We start from the raw sequence: 12613 nt of genomic DNA on the forward strand, positions 1-12613 counted from the left end.
GCAGCACAGTAATTTGACATTCATTCACAATCAAATGTCAAATGTACTTGATGTACCTGCTGTATAATTATACAGTTCTCCTAGGTATTAAGAGAGTGTATAGTAGAATGAGTAGAAGTTTGCTAAAAATAACATATTTAGAGCTCCTAAACTTTTCTAGATTCCCTTGACAGTAATAGACCTTTCAAGAATGCAATCACTCAAGAATTACTATAACTTCTTTTCACAATTTAAGTTTATAGGATAACAAAAGGAACACAGTTCCCTTATAGTTCTGGACATGGAGTACCCAAAATACTCCTGTATTACAGTTAACTAATCAGAATTGACGCTGAAACATCAGATCCAGTTCTTCCCGAAGTAGTAGCATTCTACATATCAGGACTTCTTCTTGCACAAGACTAGAACTTGTGTTATGGAATCTACCATGGAAAGTTTACTGGAAGATTTGTCCACTCTGGAGAACCCCAGGCTACTCATCCCATGATAAAACACCCAATAACCCTCCAGCAAGAAAGAACAAAGCCATCCAGGACTAAAATTATGGTATTCAATCTGCCAGATACTGCTTCCACAAAATGGTACCTTGTTGTTTACTGATATCAATGCTTCCTACGGTGATTGAAACAAAACTATTTAGTCCTCACAGTTTGTCCATGCTCTAAAATCTCACTCTATGCTCTGTGATGAAATAAATTAATGGCAGTGAAAAGCACTGTCTACTTTCAAGGGTTGTGCCCCAGTTGTAATATTTTCTATAATCAAAGATCTACATCTTTCTTCATGTGAAAAACAATATATAAAGAAAATTTTAGTAACAGTTGATGCTGTGGTAGTGAGATTTCTGAGCTGAAAAATAAATGTAATAAATTTTGATGTTATAATTTTTGAGGGCAGGAGTGAAGATAATAATTTGCCTTTAGATTTCTAATTAACTGTACAGTTAACATTAATTACATAATTAACCCTGGATGATAGAAGTAATCTTTTTAACTCTTCAACTTTTCCTACCTTAGAACTGATGAGTAAGTCCAAAGGGACATAACTATTTTCCCCTCCATATTAAATCCACATTTTATTTCATATTGAAGCAACAATTTGGATCAGAGAAACCAATATATAAGATATAGAGAGATACGCAGCAGAAATGAAAATATTTCTTTCTGACAGAATATTAGCAATTAAAAAATACTAAACCATATCACAACAAACTGAGAGTCTGGAGGAAAAAATTCTCATTTTCATGTATAATTTAGCTTTGTCATGAATTCTTAACAGACCTCTAAATTGGAAAATCAACATCTGCTCAGTGATAGCAGGTGAAGGACATGAAGGCTGGAGCCAAAGTTCCATCCGCCTGAAAGTGAAAAAAAAAAATAATCTTACCTTGTTGCCTGTTATTTTAGATATGTATTGTGGAGAGAAAGTTGGGGTTTTTTCCTAAGCATATTATACACATCCTTTTCAAACATAGTTGCTTCTAGCTTTTTCCATTTGATATAATCAATATATGAATTAAGCTGTGGCATGAAGGAGAAATAAGTGAGAGTAAGTAAAGTTAGCTCCCATCTTCCTTCCCTGATCTCCAAAACATACAAAACTACTGCATAAAGTGACCACTAATCCTTCATAGATATTCATATAGAAGTTGCCTGGTGCCCCGCTAGTGCTGAACAGACTTTATACCCCTTTTGTAAGGCTGTTTTCTGACTCAAAGAGAAGTTGCTTTGAAAAGGAGTAAGCAGTCCTGATATTGTTCTAGAAGTAAGATAGCTAACTGCACACCCTATATAGAAGAAGCTAATGTACTGTGAGCATTAAAGGGCAAATTAACATCCACTCAACGGATCTGTGCAGAAATTCTCCCAGTAGTTCTCATGGAGTGACACATTAGCTAATAATCACAGTTTAGCCCTGTTGATCATTAGCAGAAGCAAGAAATAATGTTTTCTTGTCTGCACTTCAAGCTACTACAGTTTTTGTCAGAAGACTTTGGAATTCAGCCACAAAAACAATCTCCTTTTAAGTTTCTAGGACACAGCTTTTACATGCACATTGAAGTTTCCAGAACAACCTATGCAGACAAGAGTATTTACTTTCCTGAGTCATCCTCTTTCTCCTTTAGATTTAAAAATTATACTGTTGCAGGACAGAGGATGTGGGTTATAGTCTCACAAGCAATTACAATGTGGGTGGTGAATTACTGCAGCAATAATATCCTGGTCAGTTGTTTTCTGTTCCAGCATATGAACTTCTGTAGAACATCTGGCTTGTGTCTGTGAAAAGTTCTCATATTTAATTTTTGGACAGGGCTCATCACCTGGTTGTGCAGTGAAACTCAAATAATAAATCTCCCTATTCAACAACAAATATTTGGTTGGGTGACTCTCAGGTAGCAACATCTGCTTACACAGCAAATGAAATCTATGTTCCAATAAAAAGACTTGTTCTGGATATCTCAAGTTATCTAGTGTTATAAACTCACAATTGGAATAAATTTTATGTTTGAAAGGTAGCTTATATAGATGTTAGACTGATCATCATGTTAGAGTAATTTATATCACATAACCTACGGAACGTAAATTTTATTTATTTTTCTATTTATTGCTTTTAATGGAAGTACACAACATTTTTTTGAGCTCTAGATTTCATTTCCAATTTCTTCTGTCCTCCATTTAAGATCTATAGTGTTCACCATTAAAAACTGCCACAAATCAGGGGACATAAAGTAATTCCAAAGGAAGTAGTGATATCACTAATGCAAATATGAGAGTGACTGTATCTACAAAATATACATTAAAACATATAACAAGTCAAAAGGGGTATCTTTCCCTGGAAATTTATGTTAAAAATTATAGTCTTGTTTCTTTTTCTTCTTATAAATTTCTAGCAAAACTCTCAAAATAAAATATAACTTCTCAGAAACAGGACTTATGTGTCAGTGAAGTTACAGTTCACATCATTCACATCTTCACAGGTCTTATGATTTCATCAGTTAGACTAAAACTTTCATGGTGCATCTCTAGCCAGGTTAAGATAACCTTCTGAAATATATGCTTTCTAGGAAATAATCTCCTTTAGATAATGTTTTCATAGAATAGAATAGCAAGAAAATAGCTCAGGACTCAAGTTTCTGTGATACTCTTCTACAACACTTTGGAACAGAATTGTTTTCAGCCAAAATATTTTGACAGAAAAAATATCTGAAATTTGTGCAAAAGCTGACCAATTGGGCATTAGACGAGAATCTAATTATTATCAAAACTCATTATTGACCAGCATATTAGAAAGGGTTGCCTAAAACTCAATTTTGTTAACGACAAAGGCAAAGAGAGCAACACCATTATTAATAGTTCTCATAAATAAATAACATATTCTATGTTATCTTTGTATAAACACTATAATAATTAGAATAAAGTAAGAAAATTTGCTGATCTATATTTGAAGGAACAAAGCTGACAGCTTCTATTTGAGCAAAACCTTTGTTTCTAGCTGAGCATATCCATTTATTTGGACAAGCTTAAAAATACCTATTGTTTTTAAGGCATTGGGCTAGCTTTTTAAATATATATATATATAAAGAGCCTTATCACTAGTATTATAAAAAACTGGAACTCCAAGCTATTGATAAACCTGTCATCTGATAAACTGTAAATGAAGATAGCTACTGACTGACAAATGTATCCAGCGTTAGCTCATGATTTGGTATGTTCACTCATGATTATATTATTTCTTTTCACACTATTCAGGAGAATGGTAATACAATGAGATCTCTCTCTTCTTATTAGGAAATTCTTTATCAGCCTGTTGTCACTATTGAAAGTCAGTTTTTTTCCCCAGAACTCATGATTCAATGATGGCTGTGGTTCCAAGTCTATTCTTTTATTCTTAATGTGCATAAAGGAACAACTAGAGAAGTTCAGCCTGCCAGAAGTATCCTGAAGCAAAATCATCCATTCCAAAGCAATGATGAGTTACACAGCACCCAACACCTGTTCAAGCAGTGGGAAATAATTCAGCACAGGTGTTAAAGGGAAGTCCAGTTTGCATAACTGCAACTTCATGCCCTGGAAATTCAAAAGGTCACCATCCAGATTTTACAAAGACAAACTAATTAGCAAAAAAACCTTTGTAAATATGGTATGAGAAAAATAATTTTCCAGATACTTATATTTTAGTCAAGACGGAGTTAAGTTGAATGACACATTTACAGAATGTCAAGGACTTATAAACTAGCTTTTGGTGCATCCTTATTTGGTTAGTACTGAAAAGTATTATGGATTGTTAACTGGAAGCTAAAAACTGTTTTATTTATTTTTTAAATAAGTTTGCATATAATCCACGACATCAAAAGATTTGCATAGAAAGCAACTGAAATATTAGAAAATGTGTGATAAAGAAAGCTGCTCAGAAAAAGGGGGCAGGGGGAGGGGAAATTGACAATATTGTAATCTCAGTTCCTATTTAAATTGTAAGAAACCTTTGTGCGTTATCTAGTCCTGACCCTGCTCATAGCAGGGACAAACTCAAAGTTAAAGCAGGTTACTTGCTCACTGCTCAGCTTGAGTTTTAAACATCTCCTAGGAGGGGATTCTACAACCTTCAATGAGGACATTTTGTTGTTTATATCCAGGTGGAATTTGCCTTCCTGCACCTTGCATCCACCCCCTCTCAGCTTTTCTCTATGTACATCTGTGAAGATACTGGTGTATGGGATAATTTCATCCCAGGTGCAGGACATTACATTTCCTCTGACAAACTTCTTGAGTTTTTTTATCCGCCCATTTCTCCAGACTCTGAAGAGCTCTCTCTAAAGTGTTTGCTCTTTCTGGCTAGTGATTCAATCTGGTGCCATCATTCCAACTTGTTCTAGGTACAGAAACTAAGATTGGCTAAATCAGATCAAATCTTTAAATCTTTAAATAATTAATTAAATCTAAATTAATTAAATAAATTTAAAAAAAAATAAATTTAAATAATTAATTAAATATTTAAATAACTGACTGAAACTATGAAAACAGAAGGTAGGGATATTTTACCATTTCTTTTGGTCGGGTCCCATGGGGATATATGTTGAAGTCCTTTCTGTGCAACTTGTCCATTACAGGACTAAAAAAAACGGCTAAGCAGTAAAAAGGCAGCATTTGCTGTCAGTACTGAGCTATCTGCAATAATGAAGATATTGCTTAGTTATGGGGAACTGCAGTCTGAAGATTAAAAATAAAAGGAAAAAACCCACCAAAATAAACCAACCCCAAACCCAGATCATATATGAACATAAAGTTATTAATATAGAGAAAAATCCCAAGATAAAATAATTTCTGTTCAATATGACTATTACTAGTTGGGAAGGAGGTGTTTTATGATGCAAATAATTTTGTTAGATTTTTAGATAGACTATGGCTTTGTTTAGGGCTCAGAGAACTTTAAGAATGACCACAGAAGTTCCCATTCAATGTTATGTCCTTTACCAGCTATTATAACTACCTGAGTCGACGTGATATGTAAACTGATCTGGTTTGAACGGTCTTATGTTAAGTGTCAAAAAAAGCTATTATATGCTCATGTTATCAATGCTTTTTAAAGTAATGCCTGTACAATTATCATGGGTTGGATGGATTCTAATCCATCTAACTCAGTGATCTAATTTACACTTGAAGTACTATTCCTGAAAAAAAGTGCCAGTGCTCCTAATGTAGTTAGCTGAAAGCTGCAAGTGTCCTTAAAACCAAGTCTGAGAGGCTCAAGATCCATTTAAAGAGATATGATAGCTATTTTCTGTCATTTATTTATCCTTTACCCATCAAGCATGTCATGCTTGTACCTTTTATCATTAGTTATTAGTATGTTCATCCATTGCCTTTTAATGTATTGCCATTAAACTAGATGGCAAACAATGGGCAGGGAAAATGATATGGTCAGTGCCCTAGGGATGTAACAATAATGGATGGATGGACAGTAATGATTCATTTACTGCAATCAGTGCTACTCCCAATCACTTTTGTGATGCAGTATGGGTTCAACAGCAGATAACAGATGGGGGGGGAATATTAAAGGAGATATATGTACATAAATGGGAAGGAAATCGCAAATAGTTGTGGCTTCAACCCTTCTCTTTATTACTGTTTCCTCATGTTTTGCACTATATACAAGAAAATTATAAGCAGCACTAAAATGGAAATTATCATTTAAAAAAGGTTCAGGGTTGCAGTAGATAAGTTTAAAAGAAATCATGTCTGACTGCAAGGCATAAGGTCACAAAGCATTACAAAGTGAGGTGAAACAAACAGACTTAGGTTATGTTCTTTCCTCCCAGAAAAGGGCTGGATCTCATTGGACCCAGAAGAATTTCTATACTAAATTGGTGTATTCCGAGAAAGGCATTTTCATATAAACCACTCAGCTGAGAATGAGAATAATTGCACTGAATATAACAAAATTATTTATGTACTCCGAATTGCAGCTTCACATAAGTGCTCTTCTACTAAGGACTTCTGCGCTGGTTTAAAACACAGTGAAGTCCACGGGACTTGTACCAGCTTCATTAGGGTTCTGCAGAGGTGTCCTCTTCAAATTCTCTCTTGAGTTTTAATTCTTACATGCTGGTAATGTGCTACTTGTTCTTAACATCAGCTATTGCAGGCTACTGGAAAAATAAAATTCTGGGGTTTTTTGTTTTGTTTTGTTACAATAGGGTACACTGAAAGTACTGAAGAAGAGACAGGATTAAGCAGAATTAAGTAGAGAGTTCAGAGACTTTATTGAGATAACTTTATTTAAATGCCCATTTGCAAAAGAACTTTCTAGTCATTAGAATTCTGAATTGGTTAAAAAAAAATATAAAAAAATAATTAATTAATTAGTGTCCCTTCACAGTATTTTTCAGATTTCTTTTTCTCTTTGGAGTGTATTTTGCTGTTGCAATGCCTGATGAAAAAGCTATTTTACGAATAGTTTCTGGAAGAATTACTAAGCAAAACCAGATTGAGCAGGATGTGTTGAGAAAGGCATATATTTTTGATTTATAGAAGCATGCAATGCTGAAAGAATAAAAAACAGTGTTTAGACAGCAGCACAAGGTTTCCAACTAAAAACAGTCTGTTGCTATACACATATAACAAGAAACAGAATGCTATTTTAGTTGTATAGAATTTAATTTGCTTGTCTTCTGTAAATGGGCAAATACAACAGCTGTGTTTCCAACCTTCAACTTTATAAAGTTTGCTTGCATCTAACAAAACATTTGGTTAAGTTCTTGAAATTGAAGGTAAAGATGCAGTTTCTTTATATATTTAGCCACGGAATTATGAAGAAGATAACAACTGAAGAGTTTAAAACTATGTTTAGTACACTTGTTGCAAAGCCTAAGTGATGAATGTAATTACATTTCTTAGTTCCATATTGTATTTTCTAGCATGCATACACGTATGACAACTCTCTAGCTAGATATTCATTCTCCTTGCCTTTATCTAATCTAAAGTTTAAAAAAAAATGTAATTTACAATCAAACAAAGTAATCAAAGAATACAGATATAATCTACTAAGACAAAACTGAATAAAAACTGTATACTGATAAGGCATGATACACTGGAGGCAGGCCTGTTCCTCTGTGGCACATGACAAGGAGCACGGGCAGAACAACGACCTCTGCTAAAAAAGTGTTTGCTGTTATTTCTGCTTCTACTAATTTTCCTTGTGAAGGCATTCCAGACAATCATGCCTAAAAACAGTGATTTTTTTGTTTACTAGAAAGATAGTGCAGTGAATCAGTCAAAACAACCAAACTGTCTACCACCCTATCATTTACTTTGCTATCTTAAGTCAGCTCCATAAGCAGTTATTTACAAGTTAAACTAGATGCATCACTTTCTGGTAGAAGAAAGTTTATATTTACTTTTTTCTTCTATTATAAAACTGATATCTGTCTTTCTCATGTGAGTTTCTGTTGGATGGCTTGGGAATGCAAGAGGTTATGCATTGCCCTGGACTTAATACCATTTGGTGACATTTATGGATGAGTGGCATGCTCAGGAATAATACAAAGGGAACTCAGCCCACAGTACTCCCCAAAATCAAAGTCATTTTGAAATATCTTCCTTTCCTCCCGTGTCTTATCAAGAAGAAACATCCCATAGTATTCTCCAAAGTCTTGGAGTTCTTTTGTTCCATTAAAATCCCAACCACCTCCCACATACTGCATGTGCTGAGCTCTATTTTTCATGTGGGTGCAGTCAGTGTAAGACAGGAAGAGAAGGTCCATGCAAATCTTTGTTTAAGGAAAATAATGGTACAGCCAAAGCAGGTCTGTTTGGGTTTTTTTTTCCCCAAAAATTCATAGTAATTCACAAGATTTTAATAGTTTATGAGAAGAACTGGTGATCCAAGCTGAAAAGTCAGTCTATGATCCAGGATAACACCTGGAGAGGCAGAGCAATAGTGTCTGGTTTTTGCTAAACAATTAAACTAAGTTAGCTTAATTCAGTGCAGCAGGAGAAACAGCTGCTGCTGCCTGAGTTTATTTTCTTTTGTTTCCAGATGGGGTTAGAGAAATAAACACTGGAACATAAAAAAGATCTGTAAAGATGTCTTTCTAGTCCTTTGGCATAGGCCAGCACTGCCTGCTACAGAACGCACCATATGACTTTAGGTCTTGTGCTTTTGTTTTCCTTAAGCTAACATTGCTGTGGAATTGTTTCAAGGGCTTTTTCAGAGTAAAGTCTAAGTAACTGACTTGCACAACACAGATCCCTACAGAGAAATACCCTCTGGCATTGGAGAATGACAGTGATACTCTGTGGACCACAGTAAATTTTTTAATAAATGAGACAATGCTACCCAAAGGACATTCTTGTTAATCCTGGTCACTATAATAGGCATTACTGCAACATTTCAAGCAAAGTTATCCCTGCTTTGCAGAAAAGTCCCCGAAAAAAATAGGAAATGTAAAAGTGTCAGAAAGTTATTATTTTGCATTAAGAAAGAGGGTTCACACCACTAATCTGCTTATAATAATTATGATGTGACTCACATACTTAGTTTCAAATCACTTTTCACTACTTAATTACTCCATCCAACCAAGAGCAGTGCCCAGCTGTCCTGTGTCTTGTAGAACTGAAAAGCAAGAACCTGATTTTGGAGCTGGGGTAGCTTTCAGCAACTTCTCACAGGAGCCACCACTGTGGGCCCTCCCCTACTAACAAAATCATGTCTCACCAATGCAACACACCCACAAATACCAGTTTTCATTCTCCGTTTTCCCTTCCTCTGGGTGGAAACAGCAGGTCTGCATTTCCCTGCCCTGCTTTCCTATTCCAGATCCTTTCTGTCTCATGTGAACCCTGTTATTCATCCACCTGCTTGTAGCAGCAAAGCCCAAAATTAAACTTAATCTTGCCATACTGAGAAGACAAGAGCTGGAACTGGGTTTATTGTTCTCTGTTGTTTACAAGTAATCTGAATTCTTCCAGTACCATATCTAAAATATGTTTAATTAAGTTGTGAGTTGTTGATTTCAGGTGACTGTTCATCACACTGACAGGACCAAATAAGTCATTGGTAATCAGGGGCTCAGAACGTTGGAAGAAGTCTAAGAATTACTGCAATTACGTAAAATCATAAAGAACCAATAATAATGAAAAATAAATTGTCCCCCCATTCTGAATGTACAGACATAAGTGGAAACAAAATGGAGAAACAGGACCATGCATATTAATGAGACAGCACCATCTAATCAAAACCTATTGTCTTCTGCCAGCTCAATCAACAAATTATTATAGAAGATAATGTTACACTTAGGAACTCTAAATGTTTATAAACAACCTCAATTACTATACTGCAGTAACTTGTCTTTGAAAGCAATCAGGTTTAATATTTTATCAGAACAGGAGGATAAATTTATATAAGATCAAGCAACTACATTGAGAAGGACACTTATTTATGGGCAATAAAAATGCAAAGTTTTAAATTAATGTATGTGATTTTTTCTGAGTTTTTCAATAGCATAACTAAAAAACTACCAAGTTGCCAATGTTAAAAGACTGTTCAGAAAGCATCAGTCTTTAAAAAGAGTTCCTAGGAATCTTACAGACATTTCTGCAAACTATAAGTCTCTGAGATTGGATACACTTTTTTGCTTTCAATGAATCCTGTAAATTCCTGTAGGACTTCTTTCAACCATCATATAAATGCTAGTGTCTTATCCAGCATTAATATTTGGCTTTTGTTGATTCAGCACTTTAAAATGTTGATTTGGTGAAGTTGCCATTTTACATGCATTCCCTTCTTCTACTGCCTTTTATTCCCATTGGATACTAGATTAAGTTTTGTGTTGGACTTTTTTTGTTTGCTTGTTTGTTTGGTTTGTTTTTGTTTTTAAATTTTATTCCCAGGTACCCTATGTTTCTTGTTTTAATTCTCATTAGATTTTAAATTCTAAGATTATACACTGCCTTTAGGATTGTTGATAGGTTATGTAGTTATAGCTCTATACGTTATGGAGTGTTTTGATTGTATAGAACTTGATTATAGTGGTGATAAAGTTGAGTGTTTATACCTAAGGTTGAAGGGGAAGGATATTAGGAAAATATTCTTCACAGAAAGTGTGGTGAGACATTGGAACAGGCTTCCCAGGGAGGTGGCAGAGGTACCATCCCTGGAGGTGTTAAAAAACAAAATAGATGTGGTGTTTAGGGAGGTGGTTTAGTGGTCAGGGGTTGTAGGGCAGATGATCTTGAAGGTCTTTTCCAACCATGATGATTTTGTGATTAAGGCAGATATTTTTTGGGGAGTCTGTTACAGACCAATCAACCAGGGCAAGGAGGCAGATAAAGCATTCTGCAACTGGCTGCCTGGAGTCTTGCAATTGCCAGCCCTTGTTCAACCTACCAGACATCTGCTGGAAACATAACACAGCAGAGAGGAGGCAGGCTAGGAGGTTCCTCAAGTGTGTGGAAGATAACTTCCTGACACAACTGATAAGTGAGCCAGCTAGAGAAGGTGCCTCACTGAACCTCCTATTCACAAACAGAGAAGGACTAGCGGGTGATGTGGTGGTCAGAGTCTGTCTTGGGTTTAGCGATCGTGAAATGGTTAAGTTTTCAATTCTTAAAGATGTAAGGAAGGGAGTTAGCAAAACTTCCACCTTGGACTTCTGAAGGCCAGACTTTGGCCTATTCAGGACACTGATTCAGAGACTCCCTTGGGAGACAGTCCTGAAGGGCAAAGGGGTCCAGGAAGGCTGAATGCTCTTCAAGAAGGAAATCTTAAAGGCCCAGGAACAAGCTGTCATAGAATCAGCAAACGGTTTCAGTTGGAAGGGATCATAAAGACCATCTAGATCCAACCTCTTTGCCATGGGCAGGGACCCCTTCCACTAGATGAGGTTGCTCAGGAACCCATTCAGCCTAGCCTTGAATACTTCCAGGAACAGGGCTTCTACAACTTCCCTAGGCAACTTGTTCCAGTGTCTCACCACCCTCACACTAAAGAATTTTCTCCTAATGTCTAACCTAAATCTCCTCTCTTCCAGTTTTGATCCAGTACCACTTGTCCTCTCACTACATGATCTTGTAAAAAGTCCCTGCCCAGCTTTTATGTAGTCCCCCTTCAGGCATGAGAAGACCCATACAAGGTCTCCCTGGCGCCTTCTCTTCTCCAAGCTGAACAGCCCTAATTCTCTCAGCCTGTCTCCATGTGTCACAAAATCAAATGGCATGGAAAATGTCCAAACTAGTTGAACAGGGAGATTTTGCTGGGGTTTAGGAAAAAAGGGAGGGTTTACCACCTTTGGAAGAAACGACAGGCAACTCAAAAGGAGTACAGAGATCTCATTAGGTCTTACAGAGAGAAAATTAGGAAGACAGAAGCCCAGCTGGAGCTCAACTTGAACACTGACATAAGGGACAACAAAAAAAGCTTTTATAGATACATTAACAATAATTTAAAAAAAAGAATCTCCATCCCTTACTGGATGTGGGGGGGAACATTGCAACTGAGGATGACGAAAAGGCTGAGATAGTTAATGACTCCTTTACCTCTGTCTTTAATAGTCAGACCAGCTTCCCCCAGGGTTTTAAGCCTCTTGAGCTGGAAGACAAGGAAAATGCCCCACAAGTTAATGATCTGCTTCTGCACCTAAACATTAACAAGTCTATGGGGCCTGGTGGAATCCACCCTAGAGTGTTGAGGGAGCTGGCAGGGGAGCTTGCTAGGCCTCTCTCCATCATTTATCAACAATCTTGGCCAACAGGGGAGGTCCCAGAGACTGGCTAATGTGACGACCATCTACAAGAAAGGCCGGAAGGAGGATCCAGGAAACGATAAGCCTGTCAGCCTGACCTCGGTACCAGGAAAAATCATGGAGAGGCTCATTTTGCATGAGCTTGCATGGCAAGTTCAGGGCAGCTAGGGGATCAGGGCCAGTGAGCATGGGTTTATGAAAAGGAGGTCTTGCTTGATCAACCTGATCTCTTTCTTTGACCATGTGACCCACTTTTTGGATGAGGGGAAGGCTGTGGATGTTGTCTACCTAGATTTTGGTAAGACCTTTGACTGTCTCCCTTAGCATTCTCCTGGAGAAGCTGGTGAATCAAGGCATAGACAAGTATACTCTTCA

This window comes from Chaetura pelagica, unplaced genomic scaffold, assembly GCF_000747805.2.
Source record: "Chaetura pelagica isolate M959 unplaced genomic scaffold, ChaPel_1.0 scaffold115, whole genome shotgun sequence".
In the NCBI taxonomy this organism is placed as follows: Eukaryota; Metazoa; Chordata; class Aves; order Apodiformes; family Apodidae; genus Chaetura; species Chaetura pelagica.